The sequence below is a fragment of the Puma concolor genome, chromosome A2 (genome assembly GCF_028749965.1).
Source record: "Puma concolor isolate L17-30 chromosome A2, mPumCon1.1.hap2, whole genome shotgun sequence".
Taxonomy (NCBI): Eukaryota; Metazoa; Chordata; class Mammalia; order Carnivora; family Felidae; genus Puma; species Puma concolor.
The window spans coordinates 82901547-82914654 of record NC_141668.1 but is presented as its reverse complement, the minus strand read 5'-3'; the positions used below and the strand labels follow the sequence as shown (position 1 = coordinate 82914654).

At 40.4% G+C, this 13108-nt stretch overlaps 1 protein-coding gene across 10 annotated transcripts in view; it reads right to left on the bottom strand.

Moving 5' to 3' along the window:
* The window catches only part of PCLO (piccolo presynaptic cytomatrix protein), a 426447-nt gene that overhangs the window by 404474 nt on the left and 8865 nt on the right, over nt 1-13108 (bottom strand). The gene's annotated exons all lie outside the window — the stretch shown is intronic.

The following is a 13108-nucleotide window of genomic DNA, read 5'->3' as shown; positions in this document are numbered from 1 at the left end:
TTATCATCCTATCTAGAAACTTAAAGAAAGTGCTCCCTATCTACTGTCTTCTATGCTGATTATGAGGATTGTAGCTGTTTGATTTCTCATCTTTTTTTTGTAGATGATATCATTTTTCTCTGTGGAAGCCTTTCCGGTTTTCTCCTTATCTTTGGAAATCTGATATTTTACCAGGATACACCTATCAGTCATTTTATTAATTTTGCATGGCCAGTGGGTAGGCCTTTACAATCTGAAGACTTCAATCTTTCTTTACCTCAGAGAAATTTCTTCTGGAGCTTATCTCCACCATCTTGATTCTTTCTTTCTGTAACTCCTATTAGAGTTCTTTGATACACTCTCCATGATTTTTAATATTTCTCTTAGGGCCCCAGATCCCCCAGAGTTATAAATAACCACCTCCCCAAAATGTCTACAACTCCATTGGCAGGCATCCAGAAACAGGCCCACACCGGAGATAAAATGCCCATTCTCCAGTCTCTATATTACCACAGGAAGTAGTAAAGAGGAAAATCTCAGAGTTCTATACCTTCCTAGGTGCATTCCCCATTCGTTCCTTCCTTAACCATTCCAAAATCCAAGCTTTCGCTACAACTATATATACAAATTAAACCTTTAGTCACTATTAAAAATACCAGATTCCCAAGTTATCTATCAGTTTCAAGCCTCTAATCCTTCAATGGGAATGAGGGAACACTCACCACCCAAACCCTCCCACCCATGGTCCAGGCTATAACCTTCTGCTACTTCATCTCTCTCAATAACATTTATCACCAGCTGTCACACTATATATTTTATGTGTTTATCACTCTTAGTAGAATACACACTGCATGAGGAGAGAATTTCTGTGTACTGTGTTCACTCTTAGATGCCCAAAGTCTAGAACGGTGCCTGAAACACAGTAAGGGTTCGGTAAGTAGTTGCCTAATTTTTTAAATTGCTCTACAATCTGGAAAAATCTTAGGCCTTTTCCAGACCATCAAGTGGGCCCAATGAAATTTGAGCGTGCTAATTATTTATGGAATATTCTCTTAAACAGTTCTTAAGAACAGTAAGAATTTTTATAAGTTGTTTATATGTCCCGAATGAATGCTCTCCTAGGAGGTCACGTGTTTTTTCTTTTGTTTTGTTTTTCACTGTTTCACCTGTGTCCTTCATGTGGTATCATTGCTAAAATGTCAAGTTAAGTCTCTTCAAGCCTGTCATTTACAGTGAATGTCTCCATTATTTACTAGGTAATCATCAGAGGTTTTTCTGTGTTCGTGGACAGTTCTGCCTCTCCATTCATCCTCTCCTTTAAAGGAGAGGATATGGGACAACAGAGGGTCAGTGTTCAAGTAAGGACAGCTTTACAGGACAGTAACAGATCAGAGTGGTTGACTCACAGTTGACTAATGTTTTATTTGTTTTTGCCTTTAAATTATTCCATTGTGCGAGAATGGCATTACTTCTAATTCTCTTCCAAAGTCCCTAGTTTTCTCATGAGGGGCCATTAGGCAGCTCATCCCTTCATTTGGAGAATTCTTTGGCTTTGGCTAGAGGGATAGAAAAATAAAGACTCTCCCTACGGTCTTCCCACTGGAGATTAGGAAAGAGTCCACTAGTCATATTTGTTCCTACTGCAATTCTTTAATTTGTTGTTTGATCACTACCCATAGCCCATCACTGCTTTCTATATTTGTTCATTCCTAGCTTAGAGCTTAGAGAGCTTCTCTGAGGAAGCCACTTGTTTGATGGTTTCCTTGGTTCTTTTTCTGTCATCGCCTTCCCATTTTCTATCTTCTAGAAATTCAACAAGCCAACTTATACTGCTGGTGGTCTTTCCTAACTTCTGGAAAGACCTTTTAAAAAGTGAGACCTTTGGAGATAGGAGGCGAACTTACGTGTGCCCAGTCTTCCTTTTTAAGAGGAACTGTGTTATCGACTTTACTTAGAACTTGAGGTGAGAAGACCTCTGTGCTAAATCAGCAAGCAACTAAGAGGAGAATATCCCCTTTTCTAAACATTCTTCCAGCTACTCTACCATCAGGAAGCTCTTAACAGGTTTTCTTTCTCCACAGGCTCCAGCCTCCTGACATTTGGCAGAGCTCTACTCCTTCCCACTAGTTCTTAACACATTTTCCACATTTCCACCCTTAGTTTCTCTCACCAGTAACAGAAGATGCAGCCATCCTATCCACCTCAAAGAGGTGTCCAGTTAAGTCATTTTGCCAACCTAAAGAACTTGCACCATTTTTTGTTTTGTCTTGCTTTAATAAATGGAGGGAATTTATATGCAGGTCTAGGTGTGTTTGTTTTGGGGATTTTTTTGTTTTTTGTTTTGCTTTTGTTTTGTTTTTTAGCTCCGGAAATATGGCCATGTTTTTGTTCAATAAAATACGTGGTATCATCCAAGAGACTGATTAACCTATGGTCCATTATGACCAAAAATAAATATGACCAAAAAAAGCACCTTAACTAACATTTGGTTCATTATCAACATACTGAAAAATGACAAGTCATTTCATAGATTACAAAATTTGACAAGAGCCAGGAGAATTTTCAGACATGAGGGACAAGTCTTTAAATTTCTCCCTAAATCTTGCCCCAGGCTATGTATCAACAGATATCTAGTATATGAACAATAAAAACAACGAGAAAAAGTGCTTTTGTTGCTATGTAGAAAGCAAATGTTCAGTTTCTGTGTCAGAAAGGAAGCCCTAAGAGAGAGCCTGCATTGTTGAGGTTTATTCCATTAATGGACTGGTAAGAAAAGATAGCTATAAACTCCTCTTGGCATCAAAAGTTTAGGCTTAGAGCCAGTAGATTCTTAACATTTATTTGGAGCAGCACACATTCTGACAGTCACCAGAGTGGATGGTTTAAATACCATCCTCTTCACATAGATATTTGAGCTAAGGTGTGTGTGTGTTTGTGTGTGTGTATGACAGGAGTAGGAGAAAGCTCACAAGTCTAGTTAAGGAAGTCAAATCCCCTTCCCTAAAGCTTGCTGTCAGAGTGATGATACCTCTCCAGTCCTTCCTCCCCAGATCAGTATCCATTTAAGAGCCAGGATGTTCATAAGCACATATTGTCATAATTCTGATACATTGGTAATGAAAAATATCAGAGAAATCCTCCTAGTCTTTTCAAGAAGTGATACAAGAGAGCAGTATTCTATTTAATCCACAGACTACAAAAGTAATAATACTGAGTTACTTGCATACTCAAACTTGAAAACAGTAAATCAATGTAAATTAAAGAATTAAAGAACATCCTGCCTCTGTCCCTGTCCTGCATAGAAAAACTGTCTACTCAGTCTGAATATTTGAGGGCAATGTGACCCAGAGCACCACATCCTCTTCAGAAGATGCAGAAAAGTTCACTTCCTCATGGATCCATAGAACAGCTCAGAAATGGTGATAGTTCCCAAAATTTCATCTATCTTATTATCTCTTGAAATACAAGCTCCCAGCCTCTCTCCAGAGGTCTAATTTCTCAACTCTGACCCCCTTGATTATTCAGGAGTGAGGAACTGCCCATTTGGTGGACAGGATTAGGAAAGATGCCTTCTTAAAAGAGTTCAGAATTAGTAGCTCAGTAGGTTAAGTGTCTGACTTCAGCTCAGGTTAATGATATCATGGTTCGTGGGTCTGAGCCCCATGTCGAGCTCTGTGCTGACAGCTAGGAGCCTAGAGCCTGCTTCGGATTCTGTGTCTCCCTCTTTCTCTGACTCTCTCTCTCTCTCTCTCTTAAAAATAAAAATAAACATTAAAAAAAATTAAGAGTTTAGAATTAGAACTCAGATGACATTTTTACTTATGGGGGAAAAATAAAGTTGAAAGAAATGTCAAGTTAAATCAAATAATCAAATGGCTCTTGATTGCTACCTCAGAACCCAACAACTTATGATATTGTATCCAAGTATAAAAAAAAAAAGGTGAGAGTACACTTTAAAAGTTAAATCTTATCCACATTGCATTATATTGTAACTCTAAAAGCACTTAATGCATTTAAAAATACTTTATCATACAAATGTTCAGATAATCCTAATAATCCAATGTGTTGGGCAGAGAATAGATTATTATATTCATTTTCAAATGGCATCCTTGCTACAGAAAGTTTAAATGATTTGCCCAAGTTGATCTCAACAATAATGGGAATGTGTTCCTTTAATGAGCTAGTGAGGTAGACCTGCCCTCATAGTCCCAACTCCTTTTATAAGTGTCTATATTCCTGCTATTCTTCACATTTCCAACTCAAATTCTTCTGTTTTCATAAAGATCATTATGATACCCAGACTCACCCCACCCCCACGACTGATAGTGATGTTTTCTTCCTCTGACCTCATAGCACTTTATCTCTGCTTCTACCATAAGTAAATATATTGGGAATCAGGAGATTCGGTTTGAATTCTGCTTGGTTATTTACTGCCATGAAGATCCTAACAAGTAGCCACAGTAACCACTTGAACACTAGTTTTCTCACTATTAGAAAAGAGAAAACTATAATACAGATAATATATGCCCATGGAATTTTTTGGAAATTTAAGTTTGCTTAAACCAGTAGGAAAGAACTATGTTAAATGTAAAGCCCAACACAAAGTTACTTTTCATATACATGTTTTTCTTTTTTATATCCACTTTTATTTCCCCTATTTTATTTCCTGGAAGAAAGACTCCATATCCAGTGAATACTTGATTCCGTCACAGCACTCATTGGTGCTTCACAAGAAGCATTTGATACAAACTTCTAAAGTGAATGAATGATCAAATATATGACTACGTTAATCAAGTAAGTTTCATAAAGCAGCATGTTCATCACCACCTGCTAAACGTTGAAGGCCAAAATCTGACTTCAACTTCTCTCCAATCTCATTGTCTATTTTCCCCCACCACGTCAGCCAACCTAGATTTACCTCTGATTCCTTAAATACACTGTAAATTTTTCTGGCTCTAGGTCTTGGACCAGATCATCATCCCCTTTCATGTCCTTTATCTGTTGGAATAGTACCCATCCTTACAAACCTAGCTCAAATGCCATTTTCTCCATGAAGCTTTCCTTAATCTCACTCACTAGAAATGATGCTTCCTATTCCACAGTATTTGTTCATCTCTCATTGCTATTATCTTGTGACCACATAGTACATTTCCTTGTGCATATATTATCTAACCTAATACTCTGATTGTGTTATGATCAGCCTTATGTTTTAGTTATCTTTATATCCTGCCAAACCTATATTAAAATGTCTTCCATATAACAGGTACTCAAATAATATACGTGGCTTCAAAGTCCAACTGCATGTTTCTGCTTTATAAATTGGCAAATGACATTTTATGAAATGATCGTCCATTGCTTTAAGTCATTATTACTGTACATTCCTATCAATGTCATATAGTACGAGCAGAAAGAGATCTTCATTAAAATTTTAAAAGCTACCAACATATAAACAAACTTCTTATAATCCAATTTCTGCTATAATTTGAAAGCAGCATGTTCTTATTAATTGCAATGTTATCATTAAAAATGACCTATCTGGGTTACTGGAAGATGGCGGCGTAGGAGGACGCTGGGCTCACCACGCGGCCTGCTGATCACTTAGATTCTACCTACACCTGCCTAAATAACCCAGAAAACCGCCAGAGGATTAGCAGAACGGAGTCGCCGGAGCCAAGCACAGACGAGAGGCCCACGGAAGAGGGTAGGAAGGGCGGCGAGGCGGTGCGCGCTCCACGCACTGGCGGGAGGGAGCCGGGGCGGAGGGGCGGCTCGCCAGCCAAGCAGAGCCCCCGAGTCTGGCTTGCAAAAAGCGGAGGGGCCTGACGGACTGTGTTCCGACAGCAAGCGCGACTTAGCGGCTGGGAGGTCATAAGTTAACAGCTCTGCTCGGAAAGCGGGAAGGCTGGAAGACAAAGGGAGGGAGAGCTGCTGAGCCCCCGGACGACAGAGCTCAGTTTGGTGGGGAACAAAGGCGCTCACCAGCGCCATCTCCCCCGCCCATCCCCCAGCCAAAATCCCAAAGAGAACCAGTTCCTGCCAGGGAACTTGCTCGCTCCGCGCAAACACCCAACTCTGCGCTTCTGCGGAGCCAAACCTCCGGCAGCGGATCTGACTCCCTCCTGCAGCCACAGGGCCCCTCCTGAAGTGGATCACCTAAGGAGAAGCAAGCTAAGCCTGCCCCTCCTGCCCCTGTGCACCTTGCCTACCCACCCCAGCTAAGACGCCAGATCCCCAGCATCACAAGCCTGGCAGTGTGCAAGTAGCCCAGACAGGCCACCCCACCCCACAGTGAATCCCGCCCCTAGGAGAGGGGAAGAGAAGGCACGCACCAGTCTGACTGTGGACACAGCGGTGGGCTGGGGGCAGACATCAGGTCTGACTGCGGCTCCGCCCACAAACTCCAGTTATACACCACAGCACAGGGGAAGTGCCCTGCAGGTCCTCACCACGCCAGGGACTATCCAAAATGACCAAGCGGAAGAATTCCCCTCAGAAGAATCTCCAGGAAATAACAACAGCTAATGAGCTGATCAAAAAGGATTTAAATAATATAACAGAAAGTGAATTTAGAATAATAGTCATAAAATTAATCGCTGGGCTTGAAAACAGTATAGCTGACAGCAGAGAATCTCTTACTACAGAGATCAAGGGACTAAGGAACAGTCACGAGGAGCTGAAAAACGCTTTAAACGAAATGCATAACAAAATGGAAACGACCACGGCTTGGATTGAAGAGGCAGAGGAGAGAATAGGTGAACTAGAAGATAAAGTTATGGAAAAAGAGGAAGCTGAGAAAAAGAGAGATAAAAAAATCCAGGAGTATGAGGGGAAAATTAGAGAACTAAGTGATACACTAAAAAGAAATAATCTACGCATAATTGGTATCCCAGAGGAGGAAGAGAGAGGGAAAGGTGCTGAAGGGGTACTTGAAGAAATAATAGCTGAGAACTTCCCTGAACTGGGGAAGGAAAAAGGCATTGACATCCAAGAGGCACAGAGAACTCCCTTCAGACGTAACTTGAATCGATCTTCTGCACGACATATCATAGTGAAACTGGCAAAATACAAGGATAAAGAGAAAATTCTGAAAGCAGCAAGGGGTAAACGTGCCCTCACATATAAAGGGAGACCTATAAGACTCGTGACTGATCTCTCTTTTGAAACTTGGCAGGCCAGAAAGAATTGGCACGAGATTTTCAATGTGCTAGACAGAAAAAATATGCAGCCGAGAATCCTTTATCCAGCAAGTCTGTCATTTAGAATAGAAGGAGAGATAAAGGTCTTCCCAAACAAACAAAAACTGAAGGAATTTGTCACCACTAAACCAGCCCTACAAGAGATCCTAAGGGGGATCCTGTGAGACAAAGTACCAGAGACATCACTACAAGCATAAAACATACAGACATCACAATGACTCTAAACCCATATCTTTCTATAATAACACTGAATGTAAATGGATTAAATGCACCAACCAAAAGACATAGGGTATCAGAATGGATAAAAAAACAAGACCCATCTATTTGCTGTCTACAAGAGACTCATTTTAGACCTGAGGACACCTTTAGATTGAGAGCGAGGGAATGGAGAACTATTTATCATGCTACTGGAAGCCAAAAGAAAGCTGGAGTAGCCATACTTATATCAGACAAACTAGACTTTAAATTAAAGGCTGTAACAAGAGATGAAGAAGGACATTATATAATAGTTACAGGGTCTATCCATCAGGAAGAGCTAACAATTATAAATGTCTATGCGCCGAATACCTGAGCCCCCAAATATATAAAACAATTACTCATAAACATAAGCAACCTTATTGATAAGAATGTGGTAATTGCAGGGGACTTTAACACCCCACTTACAGAAATGGATAGATCATCTAGACACACGGTCAATAAAGAAACAAGGGCCCTGAATGAGACATTGGATCAGATGGACTTGACAGATCTATTTAGAACTCTGCATCCCAAAGCAACAGAATATACTTTCTTCTCGAGTGCACATGGAACATTCTCCAAGATAGATCATATACTGGGTCACAAAACAGCCCTTCATAAGTTTACAAGAATTGAAATCATACCATGCATACTTTCAGACCACAATGCTATGAAGCTTGAAATCAACCACAGAAAAAAGTCTGGAAAACCTCCAAAAGCATGGAGGTTAAAGAACACCCTACTAACGAATGAGTGGGTCAACCAGGCAATTAGAGAAGAAATTAAAAAATATATGGAAACAAACGAAAATGAAAATACAACAATCCAAACGCTTTGGGATGCAGCAAAGGCAGTCCTGAGGAAAATATATTGCAATCCAGGCCTATCTCAAGAAACAAGAAAAATCCCAATTACAAAATCTAACAGCACACCTAAAGGAAATAGAAGCAGAACAGCAAAGGCAGCCTAAACCCAGCAGAAGAAGAGAAATAATAAAGATCAGAGCAGAAATAAACAATATAGAATCTAAAAAAAACTGTAGAGCAGATAAACGAAACCAAGAGTTGGTTTTTTGAAAAAATAAACAAAATTGACAAACCTCTAGCCAGGCTTCTCAAAAAGAAAAGGGAGATGACCCAAATAGATAAAATCATGAATGAAAATGGAATTATTACAACCAATCCCTCAGAGATACAAACAATTATCAGGGAATACTATGAAAAATTATATGCCAACAAATTGGACAACCTGGAAGAAATGGACAAATTCCTGAACACCCACACTCTTCCAAAACTCAATCAGGAGGAAATAGAAAGCTTGAACAGACCCATCACCAGCGAAGAAATTGAATCGGTTATCAAAAATCTCCCAACAAATAAGAGTCCAGGACCAGATGGCTTCCCAGGGGAGTTCTACCAGACGTTTAAAGCAGAGATAATACCTATCCTTCTCAAGCTATTCCAAGAAATAGAAAGGGAAGGAAAACTTCCAGACTCATTCTATGAAGCCAGTATTACTTTGATTCCTAAACCAGACAGAGACCCAGTAAAAAAAGAGAACTACAGGCCAATATCCCTGATGAATATGGATGCAAAAATTCTCAATAAGATACTAGCAAATCGAATTCAACGGCATATAAAAAGAATGATTCACCATGATCAAGTGGGATTCATTCCTGGGATGCAGGGCTGGTTCAACATTCGCAAATCAATCAACGTGATACATCACATTAACAAAAAAAAAAGAGAAGAACCATATGATCCTGTCAATCGATGCAGAAAAGGCCTTTGACAAAATCCAGCACCCTTTCTTAATAAAAACCCTTGAGAAAGTCGGGATAGAAGGAACATACTTAAAGATCATAAAAGCCATTTATGAAAAGCCCACAGCTAACATCATCCTCAACGGGGAAAAACTGAGAGCTTTTTCCCTGAGATCAGGAACACGACAGGGATGCCCACTCTCACCGCTGTTGTTTAACATAGTGCTGGAAGTTCTAGCATCAGCAATCAGACAACAAAAGGAAATCAAAGGCATCAAAATTGGCAAAGATGAAGTCAAGCTTTCGCTTTTTGCAGGTGACATGATATTATACATGGAAAATCCGATAGACTCCACCAAAAGTCTGCTAGAACTGATACATGAATTCAGCAAAGTTGCAGGATACAAAATCAATGTACAGAAATCAGTTGCATTCTTATACACTAACAATGAAGCAACAGAAAGACAAATAAAGAAACTGATCCCATTCACAATTGCACCAAGAAACATAAAATACCTAGGAATAAATCTAACCAAAGATGTAAAGGATCTGTATGCTGAAACCTATAGAAAGCTTATGAAGGTAATTGAAGAAGATTTAAAGAAATGGAAAGACATTCCCTGCTCATGGATTGGAAGAATAAATATTGTCAAAATGTCAATACTACCCAAAGCTATCTACACATTCAATGCAATCCCAATCAAAATTGCACCAGCATTCTTCTCGAAACTAGAACAAGCAATCCTAAAATTCATATGGAACCACAAAAGGCCCCGAATAGCCAAAGTAATTTTGAAGAAGAAGACCAAAGCAGGAGGCATCACAATTCCAGACTTTAGCCTCTACTACAAAGCTGTCATCATCAAGACAGCATGGTATTGGCACAAAAACAGACACATAGACCAATGGAATAGAATAGAAACCCCAGAACTAGACCCACAAACGTATGGCCAACTCATCTTTGACAAAGCAGGAAAGAACATCCAATGGAAAAAAGACAGTCTCTTTAACAAATGGTGCTGGGAGAACTGGACAGCAACATGCAGAAGGTTGAAACTAGACCACTTTCTCACACCATTCACAAAAAGAAACTCAAAATGGATAAAGGACCTGAATGTGAGACAGGAAACCATCAAAACCTTAGAGGAGAAAGCAGGAAAAGACCTCTCTGACCTCAGCCATAGCAATCTCTTACTCGACACATCCCCAAAGGCAAGGGAATTAAAAGCAAAAATGAACTATTGGGACCTTATGAAGATAAAAAGCTTCTGCACAGCAAAGGAAACAACCAACAAAACTAAAAGGCAACCAACGGAATGGGAAAAGATATTTGCAAATGACATACCGGACAAAGGGCTAGTATCCAAAACCTATAAAGAGCTCACCAAACTCCACACCCGAAAAGCAAATAACCCAGTGAAGAAATGGGCAGAAAACATGAATAGACACTTCTCTAAAGAAGACATCCGGGGGCGCCTGGGTGGCGCAGTCGGTTAAGGGTCCGACTTCAGCCAGGTCACGATCTCGCGGTCCGTGAGTTCGAGCCCCGCGTCGGGCTCTGGGCTGATGGCTCAGAGCCTGGAGCCTGTTTCCGATTCTGTGTCTCCCTCTCTCTCTGCCCCTCCCCCGTTCATGCTCTGTCTCTCTCTGTCCCAAAAATAAATAAAAAACGTTGAAAAAAAAAAAATTTAAAAAGAAGACATCCGGATGGCCAACAGGCACATGAAAAGATGTTCAGCGTCGCTCCTTATCAGGGAAATACAAATCAAAACCACACTCAGGTATCACCTCACGCCAGTCAGAGTGGCCAAAATGAACAAATCAGGAGACTATAGATGCTGGAGAGGATGTGGAGAAACGGGAACCCTCTTGCACTGTTGGTGGGAATGCAAATTGGTGCAGCCGCTCTGGAAAGCAGTGTGGAGCTTCCTCAGAAAATTAAAAATAGACCTACCCTATGACCCAGCAATAGCACTGCTAGGAATTTATCCAAGGGACACAGGAGTACTGATGCATAGGGGCACTTGTACCCCAATGTTCATAGCAGCACTCTCAACAATAGCCAAATTATGGAAAGAGCCTAAATGTCCATCAACTGATGAATGGATAAAGAAATTGTGGTTTATATACACAATGGAATACTACGTGGCAATGAGAAAAAATGAAATATGGCCTTTTGTAGCAACGTGGATGGAACTGGAGAGTGTGATGCTAAGTGAAATAAGCCATACAGAGAAAGACAGATACCATATGGTTTCACTCTTAAGTGGATCCTGAGAAACTTAACAGGAACCCATGGGGGAGGGGAAGGAAAAAAAAAAAAAAAAAAGAGGTTAGAGTGGGAGAGAGCCAAAGCATAAGAGACTGTTGAGAACTGAGAACAAACTGAGGGCTGATGGGGGGTGGGAGGGAGGGGAGGGTGGGTGATGGGTATTGAGGAGGGCACCTTTTGGGATGAGCACTGGGTGTTGTATGGAAACCAATTTGACAATAAATTTCATATATAAAAAAAAAAAAAAAAAAATGACCTATCTGGGGGTGCCTGGGTGGCTCAGTCGTTTGGGTGTCCAACTTCGGTTCAGGTCATGATCTATGAGCCCTGCATTTGGCTCTGTGCTGACAGCTCAGAGCCTGGAGCCTGCTTTAGATTCGGTGTCTCATTCTCTCTGCCCCTCCCCCACTTGTGCTCTGTCTCTGTCTCTCAAAAATAAATAAATGTAAAAAAAATTTTTTTTAATGGCTTATCTGGAAAGTTGAGGTAGTCAATATGACTTTGGGATAAGAAGAGCAAATGATACTTTAGAAAAAAACCAGAAGTTGGCACATTTTTAATTTATATCATTTTTATCTCTCCTTGGCAGCAAACATCCCAACTAATCTAACAGCTACCAATGATCATCAATGCTGTTATTATTGTAACATAGACTTCATTTATAACAAGAGTACACAAGTTTTCTCTCTCGGGGATATTTAAATCACACAATCCTTCATCGCCTGCTGTCAGCTCCTTCCTGGGCTGCTCGCAGACATAATGTACACATAAGCCAATAACAGCTGTCCTCCAGACAAACTAAGTGATTTCTGCACCTTCTCATCGGGTGGGAGCCACCAGATTTCTTTTAAAAATGTATTCTTCTGGCCTCTCTGTTCTCACTTATCTCATTATGTCACCTTCCCTGTATTATTTCTTAACTCCAGAGAATTTCTGAGTGGTTTTTTGTTGTTGCTGTTTTGTGTTTTGTTTGTTTTGTGTTTGTTGCTGCTTGGGGCTTTTGTCCCTTCTCCTTGAATGTCCCCAAATCTCCACCTATCAAAATCTGATTTTATCCAGGGCCTTTAAGTGCTAGGTTAACATTAACTGAATTCTTGAGAATTATTTTTCTGTCCTCAATCAGAGTAAACAATGATGAACAATCATTTGTCACTACTGGCCCCTTTATGATTTGATAGTCAGGAAGGCATACCCAAAGACTTAAAAATATAAAATATGATCCTTCTGAGAATACACCCATCAGTGTTGAACCTGCTCTTATGACTTCTTCATTTTACAAACTGACTTATGTTGTTATTAATGACTCTCAACTAATAAGTGAAACATTACTTCATAAGGTATATCAAAATCACTGGCAGCAGGGGCGCCTGGGTGGCGCAGTCGGTTAAGCGTCCGACTTCAGCCAGGTCACGATCTCGCGGTCCGTGAGTTCGAGCCCCGCGTCGGGCTCTGGGCTGATGGCTCAGAGCCTGGAGCCTGTTTCCGATTCTGTGTCTCCCTCTCTCTCTGCCCCTCCCCTGTTTATGCTCTGTCTCTCTCTGTCCCAAAAATAAATAAACGTTGAAAAAAAATTAAAAAAAAAAAAAATCACTGGCAGGAAAAGGAGAGGTATAGTTTGGAAAAGTGTACTTAATTTTATATTAAAATTGTTTTTATGGGGCT